At 33.2% G+C, this 15,831-nt stretch overlaps 2 protein-coding genes and 1 long non-coding RNA gene across 8 annotated transcripts in view; 1 reads left to right on the plus strand and 2 right to left on the minus strand.

Moving 5' to 3' along the window:
- The window catches only part of LOC121126659 (neurotrophin 1-like), a 58,053-nt gene extending 45,411 nt beyond the window's left edge, over positions 1 to 12,642 (plus strand). For 2 of the 5 annotated variants that reach the window (XR_011782768.1, XR_011782769.1), the window contains 5 exons: positions 1 to 11,168; positions 11,219 to 11,850; positions 11,908 to 12,012; positions 12,078 to 12,323; positions 12,376 to 12,642. The gene's annotated coding sequence lies outside the window, so the exon portion shown is untranslated. Of the gene's footprint in view, positions 11,169 to 11,218; positions 11,851 to 11,907; positions 12,013 to 12,077 lie in introns of all 5 variants that reach the window. The other 3 variants (XR_011782771.1, XR_011782770.1, XR_011782772.1) reach the window with 3 other exon arrangements.
- The window catches only part of LOC121126657 (troponin C), a 56,332-nt gene that overhangs the window by 25,752 nt on the left and 14,749 nt on the right, over positions 1 to 15,831 (minus strand). The window lies entirely within an intron of this gene.
- The window catches only part of LOC139906814 (uncharacterized), a 23,279-nt gene continuing 13,617 nt past the window's right edge, over positions 6,170 to 15,831 (minus strand). Inside the window, exon 2 of the long non-coding RNA XR_011782794.1 lies at positions 6,170 to 13,765. This is a non-coding gene — a long non-coding RNA (uncharacterized lncRNA). The remainder of the gene's footprint in view (positions 13,766 to 15,831) is intronic.

The raw sequence follows: 15,831 nt of genomic DNA on the forward strand, positions 1-15,831 counted from the left end.
AATTTCAAGATAATTCGCCAGTAATACATGATTTATGAGGCTGCCACAGGATTGAACAAGGGATCCAAAGAAAGAAGAAGTGCTATCCTCTTAAACCTAGTAAATGAGGAGGCTCTTAAGATTTATAATGGATTTGCGTGGGCACCCGCGGCAGGAACGGAAGGAGATGCAAGATATGTCCCAGAGGAGGACAAGAACACTCCCGGAGACTATTCTATTAAAATTTCAAAAATTCTGCACTCCAAAGACGAATGTAACGTATGAGAGATATAAATTCAATCGATGCCTACAGGAGGAGGGAGAAAATTTCGATAATTTTCATTCTAAGATTAATACCCTCGTGAATACATGTTCTTAAGTAGATATGAGGGACGAGTTTATCAAAGATAAAAATGTTCAGGGAGATGGGCTCTTGAGATTAAAAATGAGTCGAAGGCTTAGGTTCAGGTAATTGGAACCCGAAGATTTAAGAGGGACAAAAGACATTAGAATAAAGTGAAGCACCAGAAATTCAAACCTCAAGGACCAATGAGAACATTTTGCCAGTGGTGTGGAAAAGAGGTACACCAGAGAGACAAATGTCCAGCAAATGGCAGTAAATGCAACAAATGTAAGGGAACTGGAAACTGGGGTAAAGTGTGCAGAAATCAGCAAAGGATGATTCAAGAGGTTGTGGAGGAATTACCTGGTTCACCGGACTATTTCATAGGAAGGGTTGAAGATAAAGCAATATCAAACAAGAATAGTAATAGCGCTTGGAGGACTGAAGTGTTTGTGGGAGGCAAACGCCTTTATTTCAATATAAATACTGGGGCCGATGTAACGGTCGTACCCAAAAGAGTTTATGATCTTAATTTCAATAAATATATATTAAGAAACCCTACAAAGTTACTGGATGGACCGGATCATAAGAAGTTACCTGTGATTGGTGTCTTCATAGGAGAGATTTAAAAAAAAAGACAGGAAGACTCAGGAAGAAATATATGTTTTTTCTTCTGGTTCTCTTTTACTTGCAAGAGAGGCCAGTAGTGTCTTAGGAGTGGTCAAGTTTATCCAGCAAGTAACAACGGATCGGATTAGTTCTCCGGAATTCAAATCTATTTTCATAGACTTGGGAGGTTGGAATCGAATGTGGAGCCTTACAGTGTCATTACTCCAAGGAGGTTATCAATTCCACTTCTACCTCTGGTAAACAAGAATTGGAAAAACTCATAAAATTAGATGTCATTGAGGCGTGTGTGGAGCCATCGGACTGGTGTTCTCTGATGGTAGTAGTTCCGAAAGGAAAGGACAGAGTTAGAATTTGTGCAGATCTAACCAAATTGAATTTAGCAGTGAAAAGGAACGAGTTATGCTTCCTACAGTGGATTATACTATTTCTTTAATGGGTAAAGCCAATTTTTTTTCTAAATTGGATGTCAACGCAGGATTTCATCAGGTGTATTTGGAGAAAGAAACCAGAAAGCTTCCTACTTTTATAACGCAGTTTGGGAGGTTTCAGTACAAAAGGATACCCTTAGGAATTAATTCAGGCCCTGAGAAGTTTCAGAGTGAAATCTATAGAATTTTGGGAAGTCCACAAGGAGCAGTTTGTCTTATGGATGACATTGTTGTGTTTGGGAAGAGAAATGAGGAGCACGATGAACGACTTGTTTAAACCTTAAGGAAGTTGAAAGATGCTGGAGTTACTTTAAATAAGGAAAAGTGTCGATTCACTCAAAGCCAAATAAATTTCTTGGCTCAAATTGTTGGAGCAAATTGTGTGGAAAGATCAAAAGAGAAAGTTGAGGCGATCATTAAGATGAGAGCTCCAGAAAATGTTACTGAGATTAGATGGTTGATGGGAACTGTCAATCAGCTCATGAAATTCTTGTCAGACTTAGCAACCAGGACACAACCCATACGTGAACTTCTGAAACCTACTAGTGGATGGTATTGGGTCCGGAGCAGGAAAAGGCATTTGAGGTTATATAGAAGAATCTCACTAGTAAGCCGGTATTGAAAATATACGACTCGTCGTTAGAAACGAAAGTCTCAGCGGATGCTTCTTCTTGTGGATTGGGAGGAGTCCTCATGCAAAAGCACGATGATAGATGGCACCAGTGGTGTACGCTTCCAAATTCTCTCAGAAGCCGAGCGAAGATATGCTCAAATCGAAAAAGAAGCTCTAGCGTCATCTTTTGCGTGTGAAAGATTTTCAGATTACATTCTTGGTAAAAACATTTTATTAGAAACGGATCATAAACCGTTGATTCCGGTATTGTCGAAGAAGAATTTTGATCAACTTCCACTAAGGATTCAAAGAATGAGGATGAAGCTAACACGATACGGATGTTTATGAAGTAAATGGGAAACAGTACATTGTTCTTGTGGACTATTATTCAAGATGGATTGAGGTGGCTAGTTTACAAACGACAACATCGAAGGAAGTCATTGATAGGATGAAACGGGTATTTTCTAGATTCGGAATCCCAGATCAATTGAGGTCTGATAATGCTAGTTATTATACATCAAAAGAGTTCTAACTATTTACCAATGAATATGGTTTCCGTCATCTTACAAGCAGTCCTGGACATTAATCAGGAAATGGAGAAGCAGAGAGAGAAGTCCAAACTGTTAAAAGACTGTTATCAGGCAGCAATGCTCCATATTTAGTTCCATTAAATTATAGAGATACTCTTCTCTCCAATGGATATTCTCCAGCTGAGTTAATGATGGAAAGAAGGTTAAACACAAAATTTCCTGTAGCTATATTCCAGTTATGTCCAATAGTATTACCTAGCCAAGCTCTTCATCAGTTGGAGGGAAATAAAAAGGCGGCACAAAAGATTAATTTCGATCGAAGACACGCAGCCAAACCTTTGATTACTCTTCAGAAAGGAGATGAAGTTGTAATTGACACAAATGATTCGCTACTTATATTTCATCTGCTTAAGTTACAAGAGGATTTGATTAATGTGTCTTCCATATACTGGTCAAAGGAATAGTTAAGAATCCAACCAGTAAACTTTAAGGAATAATCTTTATCCGTCGAATGACACAGGAATAACTATTTACATCTGATGACAAAGTTTATTGATAAGGTCAAGTAAGAGGAGATGAGACATGATCTGGTCTATAGTGCAGACACAAGAGTCGGATTTTTTTTTTTTTTTGAAGTATTAATGTAAAAGTAGATATAGGAATAACAGTTGAGCAATACTTTATCTAAAGCTTACCTCCGTACCAGTATATAATCAAAAAAGGAGGTACGAAGTAGGAGTGTGTAGAGGAGGATGATCCAGAGCTAATCATCACCACCACAATCTCTGTCTTCTAACTCTGGTGTAGGAGGACACATCTACTCTTCACAAATACAGGGACTCCTAGACTCACACGGTAAGCCTGCTTACATCCAGGACATTGAGGATGTGGCTAACTAGTCTGTAGTCCCTTGGTCGGTATTCAAAAAGCCAGCAGCCTAAATTCACGGGATTGGGACATAATGACGGCCCTGAATAGAAAATGGGTGACTCCAGCAATTACAAGTTAGAAATCCAGCTAAGAGTCTTACAAAGTTATCATGACCTTCATAAGGGACCCAGATAAGTCGATAAAATTTAATCAAATATTCCATTACTAGCAGCACTTCTTCTCCTGTTAATTTAATAGGAGGACAATATCATCTTGTCGGAGAATGTCAAGGCGATGGCTCCTATTGCTTTCTCCCTGGAAAAGCTTCAGGCCTAAAAGAAAGCCTATATAAGATATTTTCTTCCCACCTGTACCATCTTAAGGACCAGTTGGTTTGTCTCAAGTTGGACATATTTATGGTCTAGGAAGTTAGTGGCTCACCTTTTGGAGCAGCACAGTCGTCGCTCCAAGGTTTTTGAGAATATGTTTGGCCCCTTCATCAAAGACTGGAATCTTTTCATGGTGACAACCATTCACCTGTTCAATGAAATCCCTATCGTCAAATACCTTTGCAATGATAATTATTAATATTAAGTAAATTTATTTACTATAATCAATTTATGAGAAGATAATGCAAGAAGTAAAATTGTATTATTTACGATTATACTTGTTATATGAGGTCTTTTTAAATATTTATTACTTGAACATAATTGATTTCTATTAAATAGTTTTGTACGCTGCGGAAGTACAGATATACTTGGTGCGAGAACATAAACTAAAAAAATAGTACGTAAATACGGACACGGAACCACCTAGTCTAATAGTATGGATAAGGAACCAAAAAAATTGGTACGTTTCCTAGCACTGCAAATGTAAATTGCAGTTTATTATAATAATCGGGCAGCTGTATATTGTATTAAAAGGATGTCACTGGGTATTATATTCTCGTTTTTGTACTTAAATTTTTTGCTTTAGTCTCATTTAGAAGAATCAGTGTTTCTGAGAAAGTATCCAGAAAGAAATTTGGCGATTAATACATAATGTAATTTCTACTTTATTTGAACAGTCGAAGATATGTAAAAAAAAAATCTGTCGCTGTACCGAAACTTTTATTTAAGAATATATCACATGTATTCAACTGTTCATTTTTCAAAAGGAATCCACCAATTCGTTGTTTCTTTGGAGAAAGAGTTTCTAGATGAGTTCCATTAAGTTTTCATTCTCATACAGATGCAAATGTCAAAGACATTCAAACAGAATCTGTCTCTTATGAAATCAAGAACTGATTCCCACAGATAACAAAGAGCGCACTGAATTTTTTATCTGTACATTTTAAGGTGTAATTAATACAGTCTATTCATGAATTAGTCCTTAACACATAGTAACAGATAATTAACATAAATAGAGTTCTTTGCATCACAGTCGTTTCGAGGAGATTTAAGTAAAGTCACTTGTATTTTTTCTCATGAAAGTCAAGCTAATTATATTTCAGATATGATTACTTTCGATTTCTTAAGCAAGGGTAACAACAAATGATGAACATTTAATAAGACTTTCTCTTCATACAATTTATAGAAATATAAATAATTTGCTTATCGGAGCTCTCAGATCATTTATGCAATGGAAGGAAATTTTGGTTAACAGTTATGGGAACAAAATACTCAATTCAAATATTTTGTCCAATCATTTTATGATAAGAATTGATATTCGTAACTTATCTTTCGACTTGAGAAGGTTTCAACCACTTTTTTGAATTGAAGCTAAGCTTAATCTCAATATAAGAAGGAACTCCCCTGTATTTGATTTATTTGAATATATAGTTAGAGAAATAAATAAATTGTGTGTGAAAAACAATAGTAAAATTTTTATTTGGCAATCTGCACAAAGTTTAAATTTGTTTTGAATGAAAATAGTACTATCCGACGGTATGTTAAAAATAAAGAAACCTGAAAATCTACGTGTTTATCCCGACAACTTGAAGAATGTTTGGCCCCAGAGTAGCTTAGCTGCCTTAATGTTTCCTTAGATTCGCTGCAAGTAGCTATGAGATGAGAGAAATAAACACGAATCCCTCTCGATATTTAAAAATAATATATGAAAGGAATTACATCAATGACAATCTTCCATTCTAAAGAGTCCCACAAGGACTAAACAAATGCTCAATGTTATTTTTTGTCTTTTACAGAGTAGTGATTACATTATAATTGTGAATTATAATTTATCTCTTCAAAGATAAAGTAATTATGATAACAGGTTGAAATATATAATACATACTATTTGATATTTTAATCATAGAATCTACATCATTTATGATAATCATAACTAAAGCTGATCTGTTTGGTCAAATAAATTACTGTTTGGAGATAAGAAAAGGAAAATAGTTTATAGAATTTCCCTTTTTTCTTATATATTAATTATTTCTCGTTGTGCTAACATCTCCTCAAGGAATAAATTGTTCGCCGGGTACCTTTGAGTTTGTACAATAAAATTATGGAAATGCCGAAAAAAAAATCTCCCTACACATAGATTGAACTTAATGGAGGCCATAAGATTTGGAGCTACCTACGGGACTACAACAAAATATTTTGTCGAATATACCGATGTAAGTACTCTTACAGCCCCCATCCAGAGTCGAACGACACTTATGTTCCTCACCCCCCCATCAAGAACATGAATATATACTATTATAGCTATTACACGAAATCCGCCTTTTCTGGAGAAATAGCACAAACTAAACCCCTTATTTCAACGAAGACGAATGATATGAAACAAAGGATCTTGTTTTATGGATTACTTTATTTTATTCTTTCGAATGTTATTGCGGAAGTCACTTATTAACGAACGAAAAAAAAAACTGAACAAAAGGAACAGGAAATAAACTATAGATCAAAAGAATGAATGTCAAAGCAAGGGGGTCAGTTGAAGTTACTGGTTGGCCAGCAACAACAATCCCGTTCTTCAGAAATTAATTTCTCAAAATAGGTAGAATTAATAATAATCAAAATGTATAATTAATATGGGAAGAAAGATTGAAATACAAAAATAAATAAACCTCCACCTAATTAAATTGAAATAAATGAAAATAAATCGCAAAGTTTTTGGTATAAATGTATACGATGCACTTGTCGAGAAATTGTTTTTCCATTTAGAAGTTCTTAAATTTCAAGGTAAGGACATTTTCATCACGACCTATTATTTTCACAGTGACTCGAGCCATTGACCAGTCCTTACGAAGTATGTTGTCTTCTGAAATGAGCACAACGTCGTTAGCATCAACTGCATGCATGCAATGTTTATATTTTCCACGAATCTGTAGTCTTTACAAATATTCACTGGGCAATCTTTTCCAGAATTGTTAATGCAGACGATTCAAATATTTGTAGCGAACCTTTAAATCTACGTCCTTTTTTTTAATTAGGAAGCACTCCAAGTGATCTATTGAGACACAGATGAGAAGGTGTTATGGGTTCCAAATCTTGAGGATCTGAGCTTAAAAAGGTAAGCAGACGTTGATTTATGGATGATTCTATATCTGTTAATACAGTATACATCCCAAAATCTATGCCTACATTCGTAAATGCAGGCGCTATTCGAACTCTTTCCTAAGGAAGAATCGACATTAATTGAGAAAGAGGCTGAGTTTTGTTATGGCTACAGAGAAGACACAAATTGATCACTGAAGAAATTATTCTTCTACCCCCTATTATCTAAAATCTTCTACTAAGATTTGTAAAATTAGTTTCCACACCAAATGAGAATCACTTTGATGATAAAAAAAAAAAAAAAAAAAAAAATTAACAACGACGATTTTGCAGGTAAAATAATTTGGTGTTTAGATTCCTAAGAGATGGAAGTATGGTGAAGACGACCACCAACAGCTCGTAGTTGTAAAGAAGGATCCCAAGTAGGACCTAATGATGATAGATTGTTGGATTTTGGAATTAAACTATTGTTATATAAATCTTTATATTCTGATGGAAAGCATTCGAACTGAACTATACGCAAAATCTTGAACTCGGCATCCTTTAATTCTTAGTAAAAGATAATGTTGGAGGGATAAGATTTACAAGTTACCCATCTACGACAAAAAAAACAAAGCAAATTAACTTCCAATAATTTTCAAAACGATTGAGGATGTCATTATCTGTTTTGGAAATAGTGACAACTTATTTCTTGTTTAATTCTACATTGATTAAAGATATATCGGGTGTACTAGAATATTCTTGTTTCGGCTATACTCCGAAGAACTTAAAAGCCACGAAGGTCCATTCCAATCAAATGTATTAAACTCTAATGAATCAAATATACTTCCACGACTAATGACATCTGCAGGATTCTGTTCACTAGGTACATAATTCCAACATAAGCTCCCGACCAAATCTTGAATTTCTTGGACACGATTCCCAACAAATATTTTCTAAGTAGAGCTTGGTTTTCGAATCTAAGAAATGGCGACTTGAGAATCAGTCCATAAACAAAATATACTAATATTTAAATGTGTACTCTTAAAAGAGTCGAGAGCATAACGAACAAGTCTTGCTCCCAGTAATCCTACCAATAGTTCCAATCGAGAGAAAGGTTTCCTTGCCTTTGACGCTACACGAGCCTTACTGATGAGGAATTTTGTTTCGACAAAACTGTTTTTCGCAAAACAATCATAAACTATGCTCCTGTAGGCAAGCTCGCTTGTATAAAAAAAGCATGTAGCACTACACTTTTAATAATAAATTTCGGTAAAAAACAACGACTAATCTTCAATTTCGAAATGTATTCCATCTCTTTTTCCCAAATTCTGAACTTTGAGACGCTCGACTCATCGAGCTCTTCATACCACAATTTTTTCAAGCTGCAAAAGGATTGTACCATAATTTTTGTTCGAATAATAGAGGGGGAATAAAATCCAAAAATACCGAAAACTTGAGACACTTTACTGAGAATGGTCCTCTAGGTCTATTTACGAAGTGATTCTAGAAAATTGGTCGTTTGTTAATATTTGGAACTATCATTAACTACACCCCAACCAATACCTAGCGCCATAGTAGTTACATTCAACGAAGTATCTTTTAGTTCAACAAGGCTTTTAATTAAATGCTCCTCCGTAGACACGAAATCCAACCATTCAGAAGAATTAGAAACAAACTTGGTCAAATTCCAGCCTCCACTTGAGAAGAAATTTATCAACATGTAAATTACTACTAATATACTTAGATGCAAGAGAATATTTATGATCGCTTTAAGTTTGAGAATTATGATTAATACTAGAAATTCCAAAAAATGGCGAATACTTCACTCCAAACATGACAGACGTCATAATGAAGACTTGTGGTTCCACATGAGGATTGTTGTCCCTCCAAAGATACTGTTGAAAACGAATATCATTTGGGTTAATCTTTGTTTGATAAAACATTTTCTCTATGTCAGCTATAATCCCAATTTTATTGGATCGAAGGCGAAGTAAAATTTGTCCAATATTGGTTTGAAGTCTCGCGTATTTAAAAGACAATCATTCTCCGATATTCCACGACTATCCGATAAACTAGCGTTGAAAACAAGACGAACTTTCGAAGTTGTTTTGTCCTCACGGATCACAGGATGATGAGAAATAAAATACTTAGGACCATTACGAAATTCTTGAAGTTCTTCGTGAGTGACCTTACGGGCAAATCCCAACTCTTCGTTAGATCTGATGGCATTAGCATTTTCCTCCTTGACTTAAGGTGCCCTAGCAAGTCTACGTTCAAGAGAAATCAATTTTGATTTAATACGCTCATTATTTTAAAAGTCAACGCAACCTCATATATACACTCTTTATATGTTATTGTGTTTTTAAATTTTTCAAGAGCAATACCATATTCCTTCATAAGGGATTATTCATAGTCTAAAATCTTTAATTCATCTTCAATCATATTCTTCTTTGAAATACTTGTAACTAAAACTTTAGATTTCAATTTAAAAGGGTTTTCATATGAGTTTGGTCCCATTGTGAATATAACCAAAAACTGTCTCTAAAATTGCAGGCAAAACAATACTATCTGGATGTTTTATAATCTTCCCAGTAATAAAACGAAGATAATTATATATACCAATTAAATTGTCACCCCTCAAATGAGAATTACCTTCCTGAATGGCTAAATCTATTTTTTTTAAATACGAGCATTTGTTCAAATCAATAAACAAAGGTTCGGGTTCGAACAAATTATATCAGCACTAACAAGGGCATTTGTAGGAGAAACATTAGGCGAACCCGCATTAGACACTCTAAATGAAACAATCGATATTTTAAGAGTTGACTTTCGATTTTCAAAACAAAACATAGACAGTAATTTCAAAAGGTTTGCGACCATGGAGTTGCATTTTATTAATCACACGCTTTGATATCCACGATTCCTGTGACATTGGGTCAAAAACAACCCGTGCATGTATACATTGGTCTTTAGAATTAATCAGGTCGAGTAATGCAGAAGGCATAACCTGAGTGACACGGAGAATATTGTCGTTGAAATAGTGAGAGTAGAATCATAGATTAACAACCGTAGATGACCCAATGGTTCACTTTGTAATTGATTATCAGTGTTAAAAGTCTCAAAAATGCAGTAACAAATGATGAGTTTTTAAACAACAGTTGACTTCACATTGAGCAAAGCGAAAAATTATTTTAAGGAATATTTTGAAATTCTAAATGATAAACAGGTGGATTGAATGGAAGTCACATAAGTATATGGGAAATTTTGAATGAATGATTTTTCTTTAATCCTATAATGATGAATGAGAAGGTGGATGTGAAGCTTTTTGAGTAGATATCTCCATTGAGAACCAAATATATATTTTGATTGAATGAAACTTTTTTCGTCTTTAATTAGTTCTCTCCTCCAGGGCTGCTTAAGCTCAGGGGGAAGCTTTGATTCTAAAAGAGGGACCATAATGACGTCGAAAGGGTATTTAGCTTCGTTCACATAAATTTTCAAAGTATAAAAGCGACCAAATATTAAATCTAAATATTCCTTCATTTGCTTAGGATCAACAGACCTCATCGGTTTTAATTACATAAAACATTCTATTATACTTCGGACTATAGCTCTTGGTTGTCCAAAGCGATTTTTAACATAATTAATGACATTTTCATAATATTCAATGAAGGGAGAGAAAGAATCCAAGTAATGTTAGTCGGAGCCTCGAAGCGATTGACAAATGTAACGATATTCATAAAAAGTAATGACCTTGGAGTTTGAATGAATTAAGGGTTCGAAATCCTCACAGTATACTGGAAATTCTACAACATTTCCGTAGAAGAGTGGGGGTGTAATCGATGACGGTAGAGATGAATCCTTAAGGTTTCCTTTCATTGATAACATTTTATCAAGGACATTGAGAAGAGTATAAACAATCGATCCTCAGAAGTAGTATCATCTTCACAACGATAATATTCAGGAAAGGCTTGGATTATTCTTTCTCGTAATTCTTTTTTTTACCCGTTTTAGAGAGTTGATGGTTTTTGCAAATCTCACAAAGTTACAACAATTTATAATCTTTCAAGTTTTCCTGGGATGACATGATGCAAATTCAAAGTTAATATAACAAGCAATAAAAATAAATAAAGATTACGACACAACTTAACGATGACGTATGATGACGTCAGACTAATGATGATCTTTTAATCGAAATAGTGCAGGAAAAATTGAATGATGAAAATATTCTGAATGTTACGGCTGTTGCACGAAATTTACTTTTTCTCGAGAAATAGCACAAACTAAACCCCTTACTTCGACAAGACGAATGTATGAAATAAAGGATCTTGTTTTATTTATTAATTTATTTTATTTTTTAGAATATTATATGGGACGTCACTTATAAACGAACGAACAAATACTGAACAAAATGAACTGGAAATACACTAAAGATAATAAGAAGGAATGGCAAAGCAAGGGGGTGAGATCAAGTTACTGGCTGACCGGCAACAACAACACATACAAACAACATGATAATTATGACAACTTTAACACCGAACTCTTAAAGATGCTAGTTCCTGTACTATACCTTAAAAAAGAACAACGGAGGTTAAAGCTAAGGAGATTATAAATAGTGAGTTTATTTATGAAGAATTGTCAATAATTAGTCATAATCTAAACCCAATTACCGAAGTCATTACCACGTTAGAAGGAAGACTCCCTTTACTTGTTAGATTGACTATTGTCGAACATTTACGTGTCAATATCAACCTAGTGTATTCAAAATATATTAAATACATTTTTAGATGAAAATCCAGCGTACAACGATTTGCGAGACCTACCAAGTTCTGAGGAGACAATTTAAAGAACATGCCTACTCTAAATTTTGACTTAGATAAGATTTTCAGCATACAGAGAACCATTCATACAAAAATAAGATCCTGTTTATCAGTAAAAGTGTCAGTAACAAGCTAATTATAAAAGAGAATATTGAAATATTAGAATCGTAAAAGTAAGTATTTATCAAATAACTTTTTTAAGAATAAATTACATTTATTCCTAAATACAGTAATATGGTCAAGAACAACGGCATAAATTTTCTCAAAAGAGGTCTTAGCTTCAAATGGCGTGTAAATAGTTTGTCTAACATCATTTCCTTTGTGTAGAAAATAGGGTAAGTTATTATTGATGTATTTAAATATTCAAAAATTAATTAAACAAATACTTCTTCAAATTTAGGATTCGCATATAGTTAAATTTTCATAGTCTCCGAGATACGGTGTTAGAGAACTACAGTAATATGGTGAAGAACAATAGCATGAATGGTGTCAAAGGGTGTCTTAGCTTCAAATGGCGTCTGAACTTCAAATGGATTATGAACTTCAAATGGCATGAAATATTTTGTCTAACATCAGTTTCTTCGGGTTAAGAATTGGGGTTGCTCCATGGATTCCAACATATTGAATTACGATTTATTTAAAATAAGTATAAGTGGTTTTAAATATTGAACATATTAATTTACTTTTTCTTTTCTTAGCTTTACTTAGATGAGGAAAAATAAGGTTTCTACATAAAATTTGAAGTATGTTAGAAAAAGGACAGATTTTATTTCTACTCATAATTAGGGTAATTTGTCCCTAATAATTTGTTCAATACATGTGTAATATTAAGCTTAAATTTCGTTTCATTTGTCCCCAATAATATCTTAAATCCATTTTTAATATTTAGTGTTGTTTTTTTATTATTAATTTGTTTCACTTTCTGTGTATAGCTACTATTAAAATATTAATATTTTTCGTTTTAATTAATTGTTTTTTATTTGAGTTTTTTTATTTTGCCCATAATTCTTTAACTAATATCACAAATATAAGTTATAATACTTTAATTTATAAATTTACTAGTAATTAATTTTTTTTTAAATCATTTATTGCTACACTTCATATAAAACATACAATCAGTACCGGCACATGTAAAAATGAATTTAACTTTTGGTACCCTTGCAATAGTTTGCCAGATTAGGTATCCTGCTGCAGTCCGTCCTGAAGGTGTTCTAGGGATGATGCATTGTTAAGCCAGCCCCCGATATCAGAATTCTTTAAAAAAATAGAGAGGCTTGAGATGGAATGTCTAAATTTACTAGTAATCTACTGCTCCGGGTAAGTGATAATCATGCGTTTTGACTACTCATTGTATGACATGTCATATTAGTGACTTGTAGTAATATGTATTTATCAATCTATTATACAAAAGTTTGGAAGTTGTTTCATGATTTTCACGAAGTAAATCAAGTATTCCTGAATTTGAAAATTTCAACTACTTTTTATATTCACTCTTCTAGTGTAATATGAAATATAGAAGATTCTCATGTTTATTCCGGCATCACGTATTATTTTATCCTCCAAAACTGTAACTTTTAATCAATAGTACCGTATATCCTGCTCCGGTTTTTACAAACACTCACTCGATGCCCAGCCCTAATCATAACTTAACACCCACCTAAATTTTGTAAAATTTATTATATCAGAACCATACTAGAAACATACAAATTATATTATTAAACCTTTTATCTCCCAGCTAAAGTAACATGAGAAAGTATAGTAATATGTTTAACTAAATACAAACAACGTGTTTGTGTTCCTTGCCTACACTTAATTTAACTTAACAGAGTATCAAGGATATATAATACTGCTGTTCATTCTATATTGCTTAAAAATCTCTCAGAACTCTCATTTTTTCGTCTACTATTTCACTAAAAGAGGATTCCTGCGGTCAATTTTAATTATGAAAGAGCTTCTACATGTGTTTTTGTTGTGACACCATTTGGTAAGAAAATTGCGCGAAATAATCCGGTGACATGGATGGGTCATTAGATGGAGACTCATAATCTTCAATTTATCTTCAAGTATTAAAGAAGAACTTTGCTGCCTCTGCAATTAAAAATATAATTATTTTAAATATTCATTTATTAGTAAATGAATCATTTCCCAACAAATCAACGGTTGTTGATGTGGTAATCACTATATGTGTCCAGCTAAGTTAAATCGAAGTGGCTATAAAAATATATTGGTTACTGATTCAAAGAAGGAATCTTATACAAAAGTTAGTCTTTAACAAGTAAAAGATAATTTTATTATCTGTAAGGCTAGTAGTCACTTCAAAGGCTCTATTATAGGCCTTAAAGCCAAATGAGAAGATTTATTTTGATATCTGATTATCTTTACCAAAAAAATAACTAATCATTCTCCATACAAGGATGTAAGAACAAAATACATTAGTGATGAGATAAAGAAGCCTAGATCCATGGTGGATCCTGTCAGAGACTGTTGTTTTGATGATGGGAGACTCAAGGGCTTCATGAATGAAAATTTCGTTTTTCAGTCTACTTCGACAAGAATATTGCTGAATTTAAGAGTATAACGATTAAATGTTTTAAAACTAGGATAACCAACTTAAAAGAAAATAATGTTGGTCAAGATGGTTTACTGCAAAAATTATTGAAAAAGTTGATGGAGAAAACAGTTGCGCTCGCAACTGTTTTCTTTATCTGCGCTTGCAGATAAAGATGTCTCACAAGAAGACTTAAAAAGTAACAAAGCATGTACGATTGACGAGGAATGGGTAAATGGAGCTGTATCTATGTGACCTGATTCAATTAAGAAGAACATTCATGAATATTCTTGTATTTAAAAAAATGGTCTCCTCCTCTCAGGTTAATTTGATTGAAGAATCCCCTGCTAAGAGTGAAAATAGTATCAAAGGAAAATGAATGGTATTCCTTAAACCTGAGAAACCCACATAAAAGAAGGGTTACATCTTGGACTCAAGTAGTAGATTCAAATCTACATCTAAGATATCTATCTCGATTAACAAGGTTGCCTCCTTATAGTGAAAAACTCCAATTAAATTTCACAAAAATTTGTTATTAAATATTCCTTGTTTATTTTGTCTTTTAATCTTAAACTACATTATGCCTTCTACTGCATTATTTAATGATTGGATTGAAACAACTTTAAATAGTTTTTATTAAAGACCCCGTAATGCGGATCTACAAAAAAACAACAACATGGGAATGAGAAGAGTTATATCAATAAATGTAAGAATTCGAAGAGAGGGAAACACCAAAAATGGATCGATTAAAACAATTTTGGATTTGAAGCCTGACATAACTTTTGTACAGGGTATTCGATTAAGAGACTCGTCCACTTGCAAAATCTCATATCCTTTCTGCCTATCTGGTAGTTATGACTGCTATTACATCAGTTTAAGTCCATCTAAAGAGGTTATGACTTTTGTATCCAAGTCTACAGGAATTTCGATTTCTATCCGTGTATATTCCAACAAAAGCGAATGACACAATAAAAAAGTATGCCGCATTTAGCAAGAATACCTAACAACGACAGTGTTGGATTTTATACAGCGGTCAATCTACATGCTACTCGCCTAACAGATCAATCCATCTTCTAAGAAATCTAAGACATATTGTCAAAGACTTATATCATGGTAAGAATGTCTAATTTTAACAAAAATCCATGTTTATGTTTATATAATGTCCTTCCTCCTAGTAGTCCATATTATACATATACTTTTTGATGTTGTTTATATACCTATATATTAACAAGTATAATGTGAATAAATAAAGATTTTTAAAAAAAAAAAAGATTATTTTTTTTATAAATATTTAAAGAAATATTTGTTGAAATGCCGAATTATTATATGGTTCCTGTTGACTTATGACTTTCTTGCATATAGAATTTTTATACTCGTGAGTTTACTTTGTGCATTTTGTTCATATATTTTCCAGAATAATCAATTATATTAATAAATTCCCTCTGTGAGGTTATTAATTAATCTGGGTTGCCCTTAACATAAAGGGAAGTGTGTATTGGAAGCAATATTTGGTCAATCAGATAGGACTTTGGATAATCGTTTTTAATAGTTATTTAATTTTTTTTTATGTAATTACCAATTAAACCTTGATTTAAACTTTTTAAAA

The sequence above is a fragment of the Lepeophtheirus salmonis genome, chromosome 12, assembly GCF_016086655.4.
Source record: "Lepeophtheirus salmonis chromosome 12, UVic_Lsal_1.4, whole genome shotgun sequence".
Classification (NCBI taxonomy): Eukaryota; Metazoa; Arthropoda; class Copepoda; order Siphonostomatoida; family Caligidae; genus Lepeophtheirus; species Lepeophtheirus salmonis.